This window comes from Schistosoma haematobium, chromosome 4 (assembly GCF_000699445.3).
Source record: "Schistosoma haematobium chromosome 4, whole genome shotgun sequence".
Classification (NCBI taxonomy): Eukaryota; Metazoa; Platyhelminthes; class Trematoda; order Strigeidida; family Schistosomatidae; genus Schistosoma; species Schistosoma haematobium.
This window is the reverse complement of record NC_067199.1, coordinates 42,576,108-42,594,681: the sequence shown is the minus strand read 5'-3', so window position 1 is coordinate 42,594,681 and position 18,574 is coordinate 42,576,108. Positions and strand designations below refer to the sequence as shown.

Genomic DNA, 18,574 nt, shown 5'->3' with positions numbered 1-18,574 from the left:
TCAAAGGTATCGTTCACTCTCATCTGAGCGACACCACACGAATTTTAAAGTTAGTTAACCGGTGAAAACAATCAAAATCCTCGTGTGATATCCCAACTTTACCACCATAATTAAACGGTTTAAATTAAGTTACTGTAAACATTGAAGTTGGTAATGTTCTGTTGATCTCTCACATCGTTGCTAAACCTTTCCTCATTCAATGATGTTGAAAATTCAGCCAGTAACTTATTTTTTGATGGAGACGCTTTTGGAGATTATCTTCTTCACGTACTGACCTCAGTCAACTTATAAGTGAAAAACAGGGAACAGCTTATTCATCGTATGCTGAGAATACTCAAACATACGATGCTATCGGAGAACGAGATCGAGACCTCCAGATCTCATGGTGAGTGCCTAACTAGTAGACCACTGAGTCGTCATCCTGTCATACACAATTCCGTCTTTATTTACTTCCTGATATAAAACAATGAATATCCACTATCTATAGTGATGACTGTTTTAATCTGAATAGGTCTAATCATCATGACTCCCTCTTGTTTCAGTTATCCACTTTCGTACTTTGGTTAAGTGTTCCTTCCCTTTTCTGCATGAACAATCGCCAGTAGTTCCTGATCGTTGACTTTGTACAAATTCTATTTAATCCATACATCATAACTATCACAGAAATTGAACTCATTCAAACATAAAAATAACTCTGAATGTTCATCCATACTAGGACGAAACGGCCGTCCAGTACTTCTAGGTTTCTCATGGTGGTCTAGCTTCAATTGACTTATGATCTCACTTATTGAAATTTCTTAAATCTTCACAAAACCCCTTCTGATAATAATCATCTGCTCACTATTGACTGACTTCAAGAGATATTTCCTGGAGTTCTAGTGAGAAGCTGTGACCGGTGGAGTTCAACCAGGTCTGTAGTGAGATATCAGCTCACTAAAGATAATGGTGTACGGTGGCGCGACTTCGTGGATTGGTTGAAGTTAGGCATTAACACCGTTGGATGCCGGCCGGCTCAGTGGTCTAGATGTTAAGCGCTCGCGCACGAGACTGATATTTCCTGGGTTCGGATCTCGCGGGTGGCGGGATCGTTGTTGAGTACTGCTGAGGAGTCCCAGTGGTTTCAGGTTTTCCATAGTGGTCTAGCTTCAATTGACTCATGATTTTAAATACTGATATCTCTAAAATCACCACAAAAGCTTTTGTGATAGTGAAAAAATGCTTTTTGCTACCCAATTAATAAATCACGGTTTTTTTTAACTTTTTCCAACTTTTTATTTAACGAAAACTATCATCACCGGATTAGTATGAAATGAAATAGAATATTCATGGCTATGAACAACCAGTAAATTTTTCTGGTGAGACTATCATTTATGGATCACCTTTGAGCAACGCTTGAGATTGTCTTCCTACATCCTACGGCGAAATGAAGTCTATAAACCAGTGTGTAAGGAATTCGAATTATGATTTACAATTGATAGTTAAGGTTGGGAATTAGATTTCTAGTTTTCATCACGAATTGATGCCAAATGGATGAATAAATTTCGCACCAAAATTCAAGATCTATTCCCTTAAATCTGATTGGTTCATTCAGAAATTATACTCCCACTATGGGAAAATAATCTATTCTGTATTATTACAGTTGAAATTATAAAATGAATCATAACCTGATTATCACTATATTATTAAGAAGCATCGATGATTTCATTAAGGTCAATAAAAATATCAAACGTTTCATTCATTTCCGTATCCTTCTTTTTTTTAAAAAATTTTGTTTTTACTTATTACTCTCATATATCATAGAAACATTTAGTTGCTTAGATGATTGTCTCTTTTCATAATGAACTGTTTCTTAGATAATATTAAATCATGTTTTTTCTCTCTTTTTCACTCTCTGGTTCTGTATACAAAGGGACAGAGCGAGAGAGAGAGAGAGAGAGAGGAAAAAAAGGGAAATAAAAAAGAAACAGAAGAGAATCTATTCAAATTTCAGAATAGATAAATAACCAAATAAATTGGTGACCTTAAATGGATAATCTTCCTTCTTTTTTTTCTTCTTCTTCTTCTTCCTCCTCTTTCTTCCTGAATATGAAATTAGTTTAATTCAATTAGTTTTAACAACAACAACAACAACAACGACAACAAAATTAGAGGAAAATTAAAAAAAACATTTAAATCACGTCTACAAAATGTTTCAATTTGTTTTTTCTCTTTTTTCTTTTCTTTTTTTCCATTTTTTTTCTATTTTTTTTTGTAAAAAAATATCAAAAAAAATTATCAAATTTATATGATCAATTTACTTATTTATTTATTTATTAATAAGTTTAGATTTAATATAAATAAAGGTCATTAATGATTGAATGATTATGTTTGTCAATAAAATGTAAATGATCGGTCTTATTTGCTTGTTTGTTTGTTTATTTTAAGTTTACTTTACATAAATCAGAAAAGTAAAATGAATGAAACATAAATAGACGAACATTACACTGTATGGTTTCTGTTTTCTATCAACAAAAAAAGAAGAGGAGGAGAGATTTATTCACTATCTTAGTAACTAATTTGTCAATATGACAGTTATGGATATATCAGAAAGGGAGATTATTATGAATATTATAGTCATTTTAAATCGTTGAAATCATGAATTCATTGAAGCTAGACAACCATGGAAAATCTGGAAGTACTGGATGACTGTTTCGTCCTATTGTGAGAATACTCAACAATGCACATCCACGATATCGCCTTACGAGATTTGAACACAAGACCTATCAGTCTCGCGCGCGAATGCTTAATTTCTAGACTACTTAGCCGACCGGCAACCAACACTGTTAATGTCTAACTTCAATTAATCCATCGAATTGAGCAACATATCCATCATGGTTCTCAGTGAATCACTATCTCACAACAGACCCGGTTATGTATAACAAATATGAAACTATTACAATTATAATCAGAGAAAGATTTTCGTGGATATTACAGTAATTTAAATGTTGAATTCATGAGTTAATTAAAACTAGACCACCATGGGAAATCTGTGTTCAGGTACCGAGTACGCGATCGTGGACGCACACTGATGAGGAGTCCCACGATAGAACGTTTTGAATAGTGGTCTAGCTTCAATTGACTCATGAACTCAATTGTTATAATACAGTTACATTATATGACTGAATATTACAATTATGTTTATCAAATATGAAGAAACTATTTTGTTGATTAGATTTTGTGAGATTTTGTTTGTTTTGACGTATTACAGATTGAGACCTATTGGGATCCAATCAAAATAAAATGTCTTTAGAAGCGAAAAATGCTTCGTTCAATTAGTATTCAGTTTAAATTACTTAATGAGTTCTAGGAAAAATGATGGTTTATTGGTTATATCTTGATTTGATTATTATCAATGGTGTTTTTAATGTCAACGTACTTCCAAGTTATATGAATATCAATAAATATACAACGTTTTCTGGGCTTATATCAATCTTGTAAGTGAAACTTTTCTTTTGGTTTATACCTCTTATCATCTATTCTGAAATCATATTGTTTGAGATTTACTAAGTGATAGGAAACGGTTAGAAAGTCACTGATAACTACTAAAAAATAAGAAGACATGCATTGATTGTTAGTATTGTCTGTGTTTGATGCCACTATCGATTGATTAGGGCTGGAATGACAAATCAATTAATATGACCATCAAACAAACTTAACTAAGATATTGAAGATATATGTCTTACACTGTCAATCATTGATAATCATGATATGCTATTTGACTCGCCAAAACTTCTGTTAAACAAACGTATGGTATCAGTAACTTTTGACTGAACCGCATCCCGGTGATGTAGACATTCTATATTGCGATCACAAAAATGATCACAATCTAAATCTGCAAATTCGAATGTACGGTCATTGACAGTGTACATGTACAATCTAATCATGAATCAGGCTCGAAATCTTCAAACTTCTTGAAGAAATTCTAGACTTCATACTACTGAATTTATACTTGTAACTTTAGTCATGTTGTGATATTTGGTATGATACAAATATCCCTAGTGGAAGTACGTAATGATCCAGCTAGATACGATCAACATAGTCAGAAGTATAATCACAATTGATTGATCACTGGGTGTTGATCAGTGTCATGTGTGTCAAGTCTTTCTTAGTGCAGATCGAATGCTATCGACTAAGTTGCAATGTGGCCACTAGTCTAGGTGACTCGACATTGTGTGAACTATGTTGAGATAAGATGATGGTTGGAGGTAGTCAACAGGAGGTCAGTCGAGGCCCGGATAGCTCAGTGGTAACGTCTCTAACTGTGAAGCTGGGTGACACGAGATCGAATCCCTCAGGGAGGATCAGTTCCCTCAAGATTACAGTTACACCTTGCTGACGAGTGTCAAGTAGCACGAAACCTTGGTCCAGGGTTTCCTGTTGACTATCTCCAACCAACATCTAACTCAGAAGTGTTCACACCTCCTATGAACTGATGATAAATTTCTCTTTGACTGGGCAACTGTGAAATCTGATATCTCAAACTAAGGAACATTATTCATCTTGCATTCTAACATTAATTGCAACTGATCAATGTGTTATTATTTATGCAAACAGATTTAATACAGAAGATTAATTAACTAGTAGGATGGTTGAGAAATTTTGAACCTTGTTGATCCGTATATTAAAAAGTACAATTTTAGTTGAGGAATTTTCGATAGATGAATACTCTCTACCATTTGGTTTACATAATAACTTACATTATAATAGTAATTTGCTAATAGTAAAGTTTAACTATATCGAAAATACAACAGGTATCATCATTTATTATCAATATTGACCTTTGAGTGTACTAGCAAAAGAGACCTAAAATTATTGATTTAAATCTCTTATGGAGTTATAGGTGTACACTGATTAAGAGTACTAAATAAGGAAAAATGTACTCTAATAATTACACTATTTATTAACTTATACCTACTTAATGCAATAAATAAGCAACGTATGTATTATTTGAAATCAATAGATATGTTTAGTTCTTATTGTAAAACCAATAGTCCCGCGAGTGGAATACAGTGTGATACACACTGCTGAAGAGTCTAACAATAGGATGAAACAGCCATCTAGTACTGTCAAGTTTTCAATGATGATCTTACATCAATCAATTCATGATCTCAATCAATAAAAAAACAAATGATTTGTACTTTCGAATAAACAAAAAAGAAAACTTAATTGAATGCAGAAACATAAAAACCTCTAAAAATCGATTGGTTAAAATAAGACATTAACACCGTTGGATGCCGATTGGTTCAGTGGTCTAAAGGTTAAGTGTCCGTGCACAAGACTGAAGGCCTTGGGTTCAAATCCCGCGAGCCAAGTCATGGATACGCACTGCCACTGAGGCGCCCCATAATAGGATGAAACGGTCGTCCAATGGTTCCAGGTTTTCAATGATGATCTAACATCAATCAGTTCATGATCTCAATCAAAATATCGATTAAGTAAATTATGGAAAAATATTTTTTTGTTTAAAAAAGATCACATTTAAACAGATAAGAAAGATTTGTTTTCTGTCAATTGACATTAGTAACAAGTCACTGAATAATTTATCTTTTGATTTTTCTTTAGTATCTAAGTGTTTTTTTGTGTTTTTTTAAAATATAAAATATCATTGGTCATTGACTGCTGCTCATGATGGAATGAAATAGATTGCACACACACACATACACATATACATACACACAAACACACACACGCATGCACAAACAATCCACTTAGATACTATCATTTGAATTTTCTTCTTTTTTTTTACAGTTTATGATTAAGAAAAAACAAAGTCAAATATTTTATTCATTTTATATGGTAATGTTCAGTTGTCACGTAAGAAAATGAGGTTTTAATGCTGTGAAACATGATGGAGTTTGTATGTTTATTTTTTTCTTCTATGAATTCGCCTAAACTAGATTAATTTAATGATATGAATAAATAATTGATTTCCTCATGAATCTTATAAAGTGGGGTCGTGGATACGTACTGCCACTGAGGAGTCCCATACTGGGATGAAACGGCCGTCCAATGCTTTCAGGTTTTCTATGTCGGTCTAACTTCAATTGACTCATGATCCCCTTCTGATATTAATGATAGATTGTTAGAAATAGTACAAAACAATTACTTATTAATTTCAACAGTTGATATTATTAGTCGATTGAAATTAGATCATAATGCAAAACCTAGAAACACTGGACGACTGTTACATCCTATTGTGAGACTCTTCATTAGTGCACATCCACAATTAAATCTTGAGAAATTTGAACCCAGAACCTATTAGTTTTGCAGTAAATAGGCACATAGTCAATTCGAAATCTCAGTAACTGGAATTTAAGGGAATCCAAAGTTTCACTCAACAATTTGATCGACGTTAATTGTGATATTCGATTACATTTTCCTGTAAAAGCTTAAGACAGATTGTCAATTGAAATGTTGAAGTTACTTAAAGAATAAAAACATCTTACTTACTAGTTTTATACTCTACATAGAGACATTTTTTGAAGTAAAATTTAATGAATTCGATGTTAAAATTCTTATAATTTATGGTTTAATGCCCTATTATTATAAATAACGTAATGATACCGCTAATTAGAGAATAGTGATTTATTAACCGAAGCAATGATGCAAAAACCCGTACGAACAGTCTAAAATTTTTATCGGTCCTGATTCCCGCCTAGCCCTGCCTGCTGAATGTAGAACACCAATTTCAGCCTCTGCGATATGAATCATGCATTTCAAACAAATTAGCTTTATACATAAACCAAACAGACTACATAATACCAAAAAATAGAAAATACACATTTGTAAAACTGCTAGCCAAAAGTGATTGTGAATGTGGAAGATTGTAATTAAGAGACTGCGCATAACTCAAGAATAGTAAATCAAATAATAATAATCTATTGGTCACAATAAAGCTTATAATAAGAGCAACATGAATATGCATAATTCAGTTAACTAATAAATATACAATAATAGCATACGCATCGTATTGGTTTACAAATAGTTCTGAAATGTTACCATTCATAATTCTCGTCGGGATATAACAAGATTACTACTAGTACTACTACTGTGGTAATCTTCTTAATCTTCTGCCTCCAGACATTTCTTTCGATTGGTGATACATGCTACTTATATATGTTAACATCAGTAGACACGCACCACACTACTACTACTACTACTACTGTGGTGTGAGCTACTTATATCCACATAAGTAGTATACAACAATAGTCAGGTATAGAATGTAATTCAGTAGAAGATCGGGCAAGAAATAACAGAAAAAGAAAGTAATTCGTATGAAAATACAAGGAAAATGGAATCTGAAACGATAGACTATCACAATAAAGCTTATAATAAGAGGAACATGAATAAGCATAGTTTATGTATTTAACTATTATGCAATAAATACTATATGTATCGTATTAGTCTATAAATAGATCCCAATAGTTACCATTCATTATTATTATCAGATTAAATCAAAACTATGTAGGATCAATAAATGTATTTTATTATTATTATCGTATGATTACTTTTATATTCTTATAATAATGATAATCGTAAGTATTAGAAGAGATAACCTTCAAAGAACCGTTGAATAGGATCAGTCCAACATGATTAATGATAGCTATTCTTTTTTCTTTCTTTCTTTCTTTCTTTCTTCCTTTTTTATTATTTATCGTTTTGATCTATTTTATGAATTATGCACATATATATATATATGACATTTCTAATATGTTGAGACAATAGAATGATATATATATATATATATCTATATCTATATCATTCTATTCTATGACATCATAAATGTTCATATCATGTTATTATTATAAAGGACTCAAATGATCATAATTGTTTCACTAATGAAACTAATAATTCACATGCTGATATCATATTGATAAATATGATAGCAATGAATACAAACACTTTCAATGCATAAATCATCTCATTTCTATTCGGAATATGTAATATACTAATTTGAAGTTACATATATATATATAAGTACACAAGTACATTCTTAATTACACAAATTACAACTATGCATAGTTACATAGAAACTGGGGAAAGAAAAAAATAGAGAAAAGAAAGAAAAAGAAAGGAAAAAAGAAAACGCCAATAAAATTAATGATGATGATGATAATAATAATAACAATAATGTTCATCTATAAAAGTTTTTCTTTTCTTTCGAAATTCATTTATTACCACTTGATAAAATTGTCAATGTTCTTCTTATAATTGGCTTTAATATACAATTTATTTATATAAATATATTTGTGTTAGTTGTAATGTGTAATTTACATTTGGTTTCTTCGGTATATGTGTGGCTATGTATGTATGTATGTATGTATGTATGTAGGTAGGTAGGTAGGTAGATAGGTAGGTAGGTGGGTAGGAAGGGAGGGAGGGAAGTGGGTTGTTAGGTAGGTAGGTAACATTCACTCCTCCTTAACATGTTTTTTTACTCTCTACAATAGTTACTAATTGATTTTAAGTGAATTCAACAAGAATATTAATATTGGCATGTTTTTTTGTCTTGTTCATTTATTCGAATTAATTTCTAATGAGATATTAAGGTGACAGAATACAAAAAGGGAAAAAAAAGAAAGAAAGAAAGAAATAATCATCTGACATGAATATTCATCGGTGCGTATGTGTGTGTGTGTGCGTATGTGATCATACCTACAATATAATTGATTTTGTGTAATTGATTTTGATAAAACAATTTTTGTATTAAAAATAAGTTTCTTCTTTTTTTTTTTCTTCAAAAACTCTTCTATATAGTTGCTATGGTTTTATCTTGAATAAATATAGTACCATAATAAAAGTGAACTGTCAGTCAATCTTAAAATTCTTACATAATTACCAGAAAGTGTTGATCAAATTAAGATGTAATTTTAAAACGGGGATTTTGTGGATATTATAGTAATTTTAATAGTTGAAATCATGAGTCAGTTGAAGCTAAATCACTATGGTAAACCTAAAAGCGTTAAATGACCGTTTCGTTCTGTTGTGGGATTCCTCAGCAGTCTTCAACATATGCTCACTAATGACTGCCTTCAACAGGTATTTCCTGGGGTTCTAGTGAGAAGCAGTGACTAGTGGAGTTCAACCGGGTCTGTTGTGAGATAGTATCTGACTGATCACAATGGTGTGTCATAATGTAGTGAACGAGAACAAACAAGTGAGGACAATCGAAAGTATTTGAACACAAACTTATAGAATCTGTTAGTAAAATCTGAGAACTATACTGTAAATACTTCAACTTGGTCTGTTTTGAGATAGTAATTCACTGAAGACAATGGTGGACGGTGGCTCAATTTCGTACATTGGTAGAAGTTAGACATTAACACCGTTGGATGTCGGCTGGCTCAGGGGTCTAGCGGTTAAGCATTCGCTTGCGAGACTGATATTTCCTGAGTTCGAATCCTGCGAGGCGGGATCGTGGATATGCACTGCTGAGAAGTCCAGTACTTCCAGGTTTTCTATGGTGGTATAACATCATTTGACTCATGATTTAAACTATTAAAATTACTATAATATCCACAAAACCCCTTCTGTTACTGTGAAACTATTCATTCAAGTTTAGACGAAACCTCTTATAGATTTCTATGTTCTATTCAAAGTTATACTTTATCGGCAAAATATAGAGATTTTAGGTAGCTGCCCAAATTGAAAATTATGAAAGAATAGAATTTAACCTCCTAACGAAAGATTGCAATTTTGATGAATTAATGTGTAAGTCATTACTTCCGTTAGTTATACATTCATATACTAATATGTACATTAATAACTCTTTTTGAACTGATAATATTGGCAATTATATTATTTCTAATGTTTCAAGTGTAATCTAAGTAAAATGTTTAAGAAACCCATTTTCTGATAGTTAGTATTTTAAAAAGTTCTTCAGAAAGGTTGAAGATAGTCAATGAGAAATCTCGATTAACTTTAATTTTGTACCAGTTAGCAACTATCATAGAAGTGTACTTATAATCTTCAGGGAAGTGATGTTTCCATTAGGGTTCAGAACTGCACCACTCAGCTTGACTATATGAAATCTTAACATTGAACTAATCTGATCTGAAATGAACTGTGGTATTGAGTAACTAATATTGGTCTCCTCCCCAAGATATAATATTAATTACAAACAAGTGAACACCTAATGTAACTATAATTTTTCCTAAACTATTATTTTTCATTGTAAAAGTTCCCATAGATTTCTCATCTTTTAATTGCTACTTGGCGCTCGTCAGCAAGGTGTACCTGTATTATTTTTGAGGGAACTAATACTTCCTGATGGACTTTATATCGTGCCACCCAACCCGGATAGCTCAGTGGTAACGTCTCTGATTGTGAAGATGGGTGACAAGGGATCGAATCTATCAGGGTGCATCGGTTCCCTCAAGAATAATACAAGTACACTTTGCTGACGAGTGCTAAGTAGCACGAGACTTAGGTTCAGGGTTTCCTGTTGACCACCTCCAAGCACCATCTTATCTTAACATAATGTACTCAAATGTCGAGTCACCTAGACTAGTGGCCATATTGTAACTTGATAGATAAGATTCGATTTACACTAAGAAAGATATGACATACATGACATTGATCACCACTCAGTGATTGTAATGCATACGTTCTATGTTTTCATTAACCAAAGGATTATTTTCATCATAGTTGTAGTTCTTATTCAAACAACTAATCTGCTTAGTATGTTCATTTCATTATCTTTATAAATACTTTTTGGTGTAACATGAATTCCCTGAAAGTTTAGTTATGCTTATAACGATTAAGTTTAGTATGAATTGAAAAGAGTATCTATATTACTATTTCATTCTTGATCATTTAGATAAAGGATTGATTGTTTATTTATTATTTCCGATTAAAAAAAGAGGACTTAAGATTCATTGATTCATTTACGTGACAAATAAAACAATTAATTGATTTCTTGTATAGAAATCTACATTACGAAGGGTAACATTAGAGAGAGAGAAAGAGGGTGTGTGTGTGTGTGAGAGAGAGAGAGACAGAGAGAGATAGTGGAAGGAAATTTCCATTTATTCATAATATGGAATAATTTAGATGATTCATTTAGTCTTTCCAAAATTGTATCTATTTTTGAGTATCATATGTAATCAAGTGTAAACAATATGTACTTAAAACTGACTAGTTATTGTTTTCGAAGCATTAACACTAAAGTGGCAAATATAAATCCTGGGAACACATTAGTACTATAAACTGTTCTGAGAAGTTATTGTGATAATGCTTATACTACGGTGAACCAGAATCTTCAGTCATTATGGCCGTTCATAAATAACTGAAAGGGTGGGTAATATGATCATCCTTAGAAAACAGCACAGCATACTTTACATCATCAATTCCCAATGCTTACAGAGTAAAGTTTGAAATGTAAGGAGACTATACCCAAAAGGCTGTGTTCGACCAATCTCAAACACTTGTAACTTGGGCTTTGTGACCATGTTATCAGTTCAGCATTATAGTAAATAATCCCGTCCTTCTCGTTAGTAAATTTAAGTAGAAATATCTTCCTATGACGCGAGGGAATGAGCAGTGTTACCTGCTCACATACAATTGACAGCACTAAAACACATTATAATGCTTTAATTTAGAAAACAGTACGAAAATAGCCACAATGAACTGTATGTAATCCATGTTAAAATTTCTTGAATAATTACTACCCCTGAGGCGGGGTCGTGGATGCGTGCTGCCACTGAGGAGTCCCACAATAGGTCGAAACGGCTGTCCAGTGCTTCCAGGTTTTCATGATGGTCTGGCTTCAATTGACTCATGATCTCAACTATTGAAATAGTTATTAAATGTAAACAACAGAATTTTTGATATCAAGGAATCCTTCTTATTTAAATATTCAAAACAAGTTATTATGACGATTTCTTAAATAGCAGGCTGGAGTGAACTTGTAAGCTGTTAACAATCATTTATGTAACAATGAGTTGGAGCTGAAAATGTTAACGGTTGAATATCGTGAGGCCAATAGATCCGTGGTTCTATCTTTGATGAAGTGGGAGGAAGTTGTTGTTAAGCTTATATCTAAGGAGTCACATAGTACAATAAGACAAATACTCAATACTATCAAGATTCTCTATAGTTTTCTAGTGCGTTAGTTTTTATTATAAACTGCATAACACAACTAATCAATGAATTTGTGTACTGTTATTAAGATTATCTAAAACACCAATTAAAGCTTTACTAGTAAAGCACTTTTTTAAATGTAAACCTTCAAGTAGATAGGCTTTGAGAATGGAAAGTCAGTTAATAGTCCAATAGTATTATATATGGAGCTAAATCTTATGTTCTTAATTTTCATGAAGTGTTTCAAGAAAAAATAATGAACGCGCACTGTTAATGAAATGTCTAAATTGAAAATCTAAAACTTGTCAATTACCTTTATGAACTATAATAGTTCTCAAAGTTGATGCTCATTATTTAATAATCTGACTACTTACATTATAATGTACATAGTTAATACATTTCCCACACTATTCTTACAACAAGTTTTAATTAAAATTATCGTGAAACTCGGTAACCAAGTTGGCATATTTTAAACTCTTCGTTAATGTTAATAACACAATCATTCTGATTACATTTAAGTTGTCTAACCTACGCGCAAACCCTAATAGTCTCTCTCTCTCTCTACATATATATATATATATAATCTGCATAGACCAGTGATAAAGAATACATCTTTCAATCTTTCAAAGATTCATCAACCAACTATACCTGCATCCAGTTGTTGATATTTACCCTATCACCAAAAGCTTAACATACATCTTGATCAAACATATCTTATAATTGCATGTATAATGTTCCTATTTGGAGGATGATGCATATTTACGTCCACCAACTTTCAAATCCAAGAGCAGTATAACTACAACTGAGGAATATCTGAAACTCAAAACAACTGTCTGTCAAACAATATAAAAGTCACAATTTTCAATACAAATATCAAGACAGTTCTACTGAACGGAGCGGAAACTTGGAAAACTACTACAACCATCATCCAGAAGATACAAGTGTTTATTATCAGTTGTCTCTGCAAAATACTTCCGATCCATTGACCAGACACTATCAGCAACAACTTACTGTGGGAGAAAATAAACCAGATTCCAATGAAGGAAGAAATGAGGAAGAAGTGCTGGAAGTGGATAGGACACATATTGAAGAAAGCACCGAACTGTGTGTCACAAGGCAAACCCTCATCATTTGAAATCCTCAAGGCCAAATAAAGGAGAAGAGGAAGACGAAAGAAGAACACATTACACCGAGAAATGGAGACAGACATGAGCAGAATGAACAGCAATTGGATGGAACTAGAAAAGAATGCCTAGGACAGAGTGTGTTGGAGAATGCTGGTCAGTGACCTATGCTCCATTGGGTGTAACAGGCGTAAGCAAGTAAGTAACTTTCAAATCGTAAATTCAACTAATATCCAGATGTCGATTTCTACGAATACCATCTATTCTAACAGAAACTAATCAAATTTGAATCACTTACTTACTTACACCTGTTACTCCTAATGGAGCATAGGCCGCCGACCAGCATTCTCCAACCCACTTTGTCCTGGCTCTTCCTTTCCAGTTCTATCAAATTTCAATATTGAATATTATTAATATCGATAAGGTCTTAGTTTTCTTCTTTCTTCTTCATAAAGATAACCAATTTCTTAAAATCTAACTAAACATAATCTTTTATTCGTAAATATTCAATATCTAGTACCCATGAGAAGATGACTAATGATTAAATCTTTTCTTTGCGATAGAAACAAATTTCACTTAAGAAAAAAAACTTAATCTTGGTTTGAAATTCATATCACTTTGATTGATTGATTGATTTATTGATTGGATCGATTGATTGATTTGATTTGATTGAAATGATTTGAATTTATTTATAGTGGTAACACTTAATCGATATTGGATTCAATATTGTGTACGGTAAGAAATTATATGATTGAATGATTTAGAATAACACAGATATATAAGCGAATCATATTGTTTTGGAATAGATCCTCATCAGGTTTTACTCTAATATACAGTCATGTTTTTATAGGCATATACGAGTTCGTCTACAAACTGATGCCTCCTAAAGTTCTGTCTGATAAGGTCGCAAAGAAAGAGTCGAAGGTTAAACTGCCAAAGGTTGATAAGAAGAAGAAGGGGAGGAGGAAAGAGAGTTACGCTATCTACATCTATACGAAATGAATTAAATTAATCAAGGTAGTATATGAATCAATGATGATAACAGTGGAATAGATTACAAAAATAATTGAAAAGTATGAATTGGTAGTGTGATGACAAGTGTACTAGTTGTGATAAGGAATAATAAAGGTATGAATCAATGTTACATAATGCGAAATAGAACAATGATTAGAAAAAATTTAAACACTGAAATAACATTGATAAAAAAACTGATAATTAACATGCGCTCACTAGTGAATAGCTTCGTGAAATAACTCTCGGAGTTCTGGTGAGAAGCCGTGACCAGTGGAGCTAATCCGTGTCGGGTAGAAACAGGTGTCTACCTCAGTGCAATGGAAGATGGTCGCGCAATTTCGTGGATTGGTTGAGGTTAGACATTAACACCGTTGGATGTCAGCCGGCTCAGTGGTCTAGTTAGTTAAGCCCCTGGCGCGAGACTGACAGGTCCTGTGTTCGAATCTCGCGAGTTGCAGGATTGTGGATGCGCACTGCTGAGGAGTCCCATACCAGGACGAAACGGCCGTCCAGTGCTTCCAGGTTTTCCATGGTGGTCCAGCTTCAATTGACTCATGATTTCAATCAAAAATCGTAAGATTACGTAACAAGTGTTCAGATAATTGAACCGTGAAACGTATATTTGAAAGAAAATAAAACAAAATGGTAGGAGGGGCTGAAAAAAATAAACGAAGAGAGAGTATGGAATATAATAATAAATAAAATCATTTAGTAATGCGAAGGGAGAGAAAGGGTGTTACAAATTTCTTATGTACATAAAAACTTAGATTGTTTGTCTCGAAATCTTGTAGCTTCTGCTATGTGTAAGAGAAGAGATCGTACATCATAAGGAAAACTAGTAGGAATAAGATAAATAACTTTAAATGACTTATTTCTGTCTACTACGTGAGGGATATTGATCAAGTGTGATAGAAAAGAGCTGCGTGTTGTCTCGACAGTACCTTTTCCTAACCACGAAGAGAGGTACTCACTAACTCGTTGGCTCAGCTGTCTGGTGGTACGTCTAATATAGCTTTCTCCACAGGAGTAGCTGACTTCGTAGATACATATGGAAGTGGCACAACCAGGTAACTTATCCTTTAGTTGAGAAATCATCATAGATTGGAACGAGTACGATAAATAGAGCTTGACTGCATTAAGCGTTCTCTTCACTGCTTTAGTCAGTCACAACTAGTATACTTGTCATCACACTACCAATTCATACTTTTCAATTATTTTTGTAATCTATTCCACTGTTATCATCATTGATTCATATACTACCTTGATTAATTTAATTCATTTCGTATAGATGTAGATAGCGTAACTCTCTTTCCTCCTCCCCTTCTTCTTCTTATCAACCTTTGGCAGTTTAACCTTCGACTCTTTCTTTGCGACCTTATCAGACAGAACTTTAGGAGGCATCAGTTTGTAGACGAACTCGTATATGCCTATAAAAACATGACTGTATATTAGAGTAAAACCTGATGAGGATCTAATACTTTGACACAAGTACTTGGTTACTAATCTAATTCAGAACTAATAGACAATACCAAGAAATAATCACAGATTTTAAATTATTTAATGTAGTTGAAAAATAATTCCTTTATAAATAAGGTTTTCTCTTTCCTGACAACAGTTTAGTTTAATGCTTACAGAAAAAAAATTAATAATAATAAAGTGCCTAAACTTCTTGTGATAAATTATTTTCTCTAAATGATAGAAATAAAACCAAAACGAACATTGATGCAGAATCATGTGAATTCATTGTATTTTATAGTTTCTCATCAGTTGTTTACAACCAAATGTGGATTAGAATTTTACATTGAAGATATTGTGTGAAACAATTGACATAACTGAGAAGCCGTTACCAGTGGAGTTCAACCAGGTCTGTTGTGAGATAGGAACTCACTGAAGACAATGGTGTACGGTGGCGCAACTTCGTGGATTGGTTGAAGTTAGACATTAACACCGTTGGATGCCGGCTCAGTGGCCTAGTGGTTAAGTGCTCGCGCGCGAAGCCAGTAGGTCCTGGGTTCGAGCCCCACGTGGTGCGGGATCGTGGATGCGCACTGCTGAGGAGTCCCATACTAGGACGAAATGGCCGTCCAGTGCTTCCAGGTTTTCAATGGTGGTCTAGCTTCAACTGACTCATGATTTCAATCTGTGAATGTAAAGAATTGGAATGAAAAAGATTATCAATAATAACTATATATATATGTGCAAGAACAGGTCAGAGGTTATTTGGTGTTAGAATCAAGGAAACATTAGGGATAGATGATGTAATAGTTGAGTGAAGTTCAGAGACAGACAAGATAAATTGTGTGATAATTCTAGAGGTCATGAAAGGTTTACATAAGATTCATGGAATTAAAAACTCTTAAGATGGGTAACGTAATAATTGAATAGGATTTGAAGAGTTTACATAGTTTAACAGAATCGAGTGAGTGGAAATGTGTGAGTGAAGGGGTGGTTTAAGAATTAAGTAATGGGAAGAGAACTATAACAAACTAAACACTAACCAGAGTAGTAATAGGTTTATTACTGTCTCGTTTTGAATACATAGATCAGGTTTGAGTTTAGTTTTATCGTGATCATTTCAGCAAAACGGAGCGTAGCAGTATTTCTTTCTGTTAATAATTTTAAAAGCATTAGGAATGTCAATGGTATGCCCGATGTCAAGTAAATGCCGAGCTATTGCACTATTAAGAGCCCTTGTAAGCAGCTGATGAGAAACTACGAAATATAATGAATTCATATTAATCTGCATCAATGTTCGTTCTGGCTTTATTTAAATTCATAAAGTGAACTAATTACATGAAATGATATAAATAGCTTGAATTGATTATTCATTAGAATTAAACTAATTCTATGTGATTAAGATCATGAACTGATTGATGTTAGAAAATCATTGAAACTGGATGATCTAACATCATTCAGTTCATAACCTCAATCAAAAGCTTAATAATCTCGACAATCCGTTACTGATAATTCTATATACTTAAACCTTGTCCCTGTACTTTTCAAATGACTAGATGTTATATGTATTATGTATATATACATAAATCATTTAGTTTACTGATTATGTAACAACATATTCAATGAAATTAAATGATTGTACTTCAAACACACACACATACAGAGAGAGATGAAGCCGATTATTACTTAGTAACTTTATGATAAATTTGTAAATACACCTTTAACTTATTTGTTTTTAAAATAATCACTGATCGTTACAAAGTAACTCATATTCAAATTCATGATAAACTTGATTATTCATGATTACAGATGTACTTGAATAACAGGTATTAATTAGCAACAGAAAAAACAACTCAAAACCCAAGCATATCTCTTCTGATTATTTTCATTCAGCTTCCATTAAATTAAATCTACCATTATAAATATCAACTTAAATTAGTTGTCTGTGAAGTGATATTTTGGTGTGAGTTACTTATATTCATATAAATAGTATATAACAGTGGACAGGCATAAAATGTATTTCAAGAAGGAAAGAACGGGAACAGACAGCATTTCGTATGAAAATGGATGTATAATGAAATCTGAGACAATAGACTAATATTTGCAAATTGATTATTTACTATATGGATCTCAGATTGTATTGAGATATTATGTAATTTCATGTCCGAATATATTTGGTTGTCCTCACTCGTGCTCTTGTTCACTACAATATTCCTAACAAGATTCTGTAATAAATATTATAAACCATTTCTAGACTTTGTAAAATAAAAATAACAAATAAACAAAAGCACAGACAGATAGTAGTTAGTAATGGAATACATTTTGAAGCACGTTTCGTCCTATCTGGAACTCATCAACTGGATGTAACTGTACCATTCAATTTTAAAAAGAAGTAATTAAAAAGGAAAAAGAACCAAGAAAATGAAAACAAACAATAAAATCAATTAAGAATAATGAATATTCCTTAAACTACTTACTTCTTTGATCTTATTCCAATTCATTTATTAAATGTGAATATTATTCTTTCATTATATTAGTTTTTAATATGATTTTATCTTTTTTTTTAATGATTAATGAATAAACATAATAGCATGTATTGTATTCCGAATGTATCCGTTAATATTTTGACTTTCCCTCGCTCTTTTTGTTTTCTTTATATGATTACTTTATGATGATTATTATAAGATCTATGCAAAGATCCCAATATGGATCATTGAAATGATGATATTGTTAATGATGTAATCAAATCATTTACAAGATGTAATAATATTTTCCAACAAAAACAACAAAAAAGGTGAATGTTGTAATTCATGACATAAATAGCTGAACATGAGTTTTGATTGGTTAATTAAACTGACCAA

General features: G+C 32.5%; 1 protein-coding gene across 1 annotated transcript in view; it reads right to left on the bottom strand.

Annotated features, from left to right (window-relative positions):
- Window positions 1–18,284, bottom strand: part of MS3_00008129 (uncharacterized protein) — a 42,815-nt gene extending 24,531 nt beyond the window's left edge. The window contains exon 1 of the mRNA XM_012936475.2: window positions 18,191–18,284. The gene's annotated coding sequence lies outside the window, so the exon portion shown is untranslated. The remainder of the gene's footprint in view (window positions 1–18,190) is intronic.
- Between the last annotated feature and the right edge of the window lie 290 nt (window positions 18,285–18,574).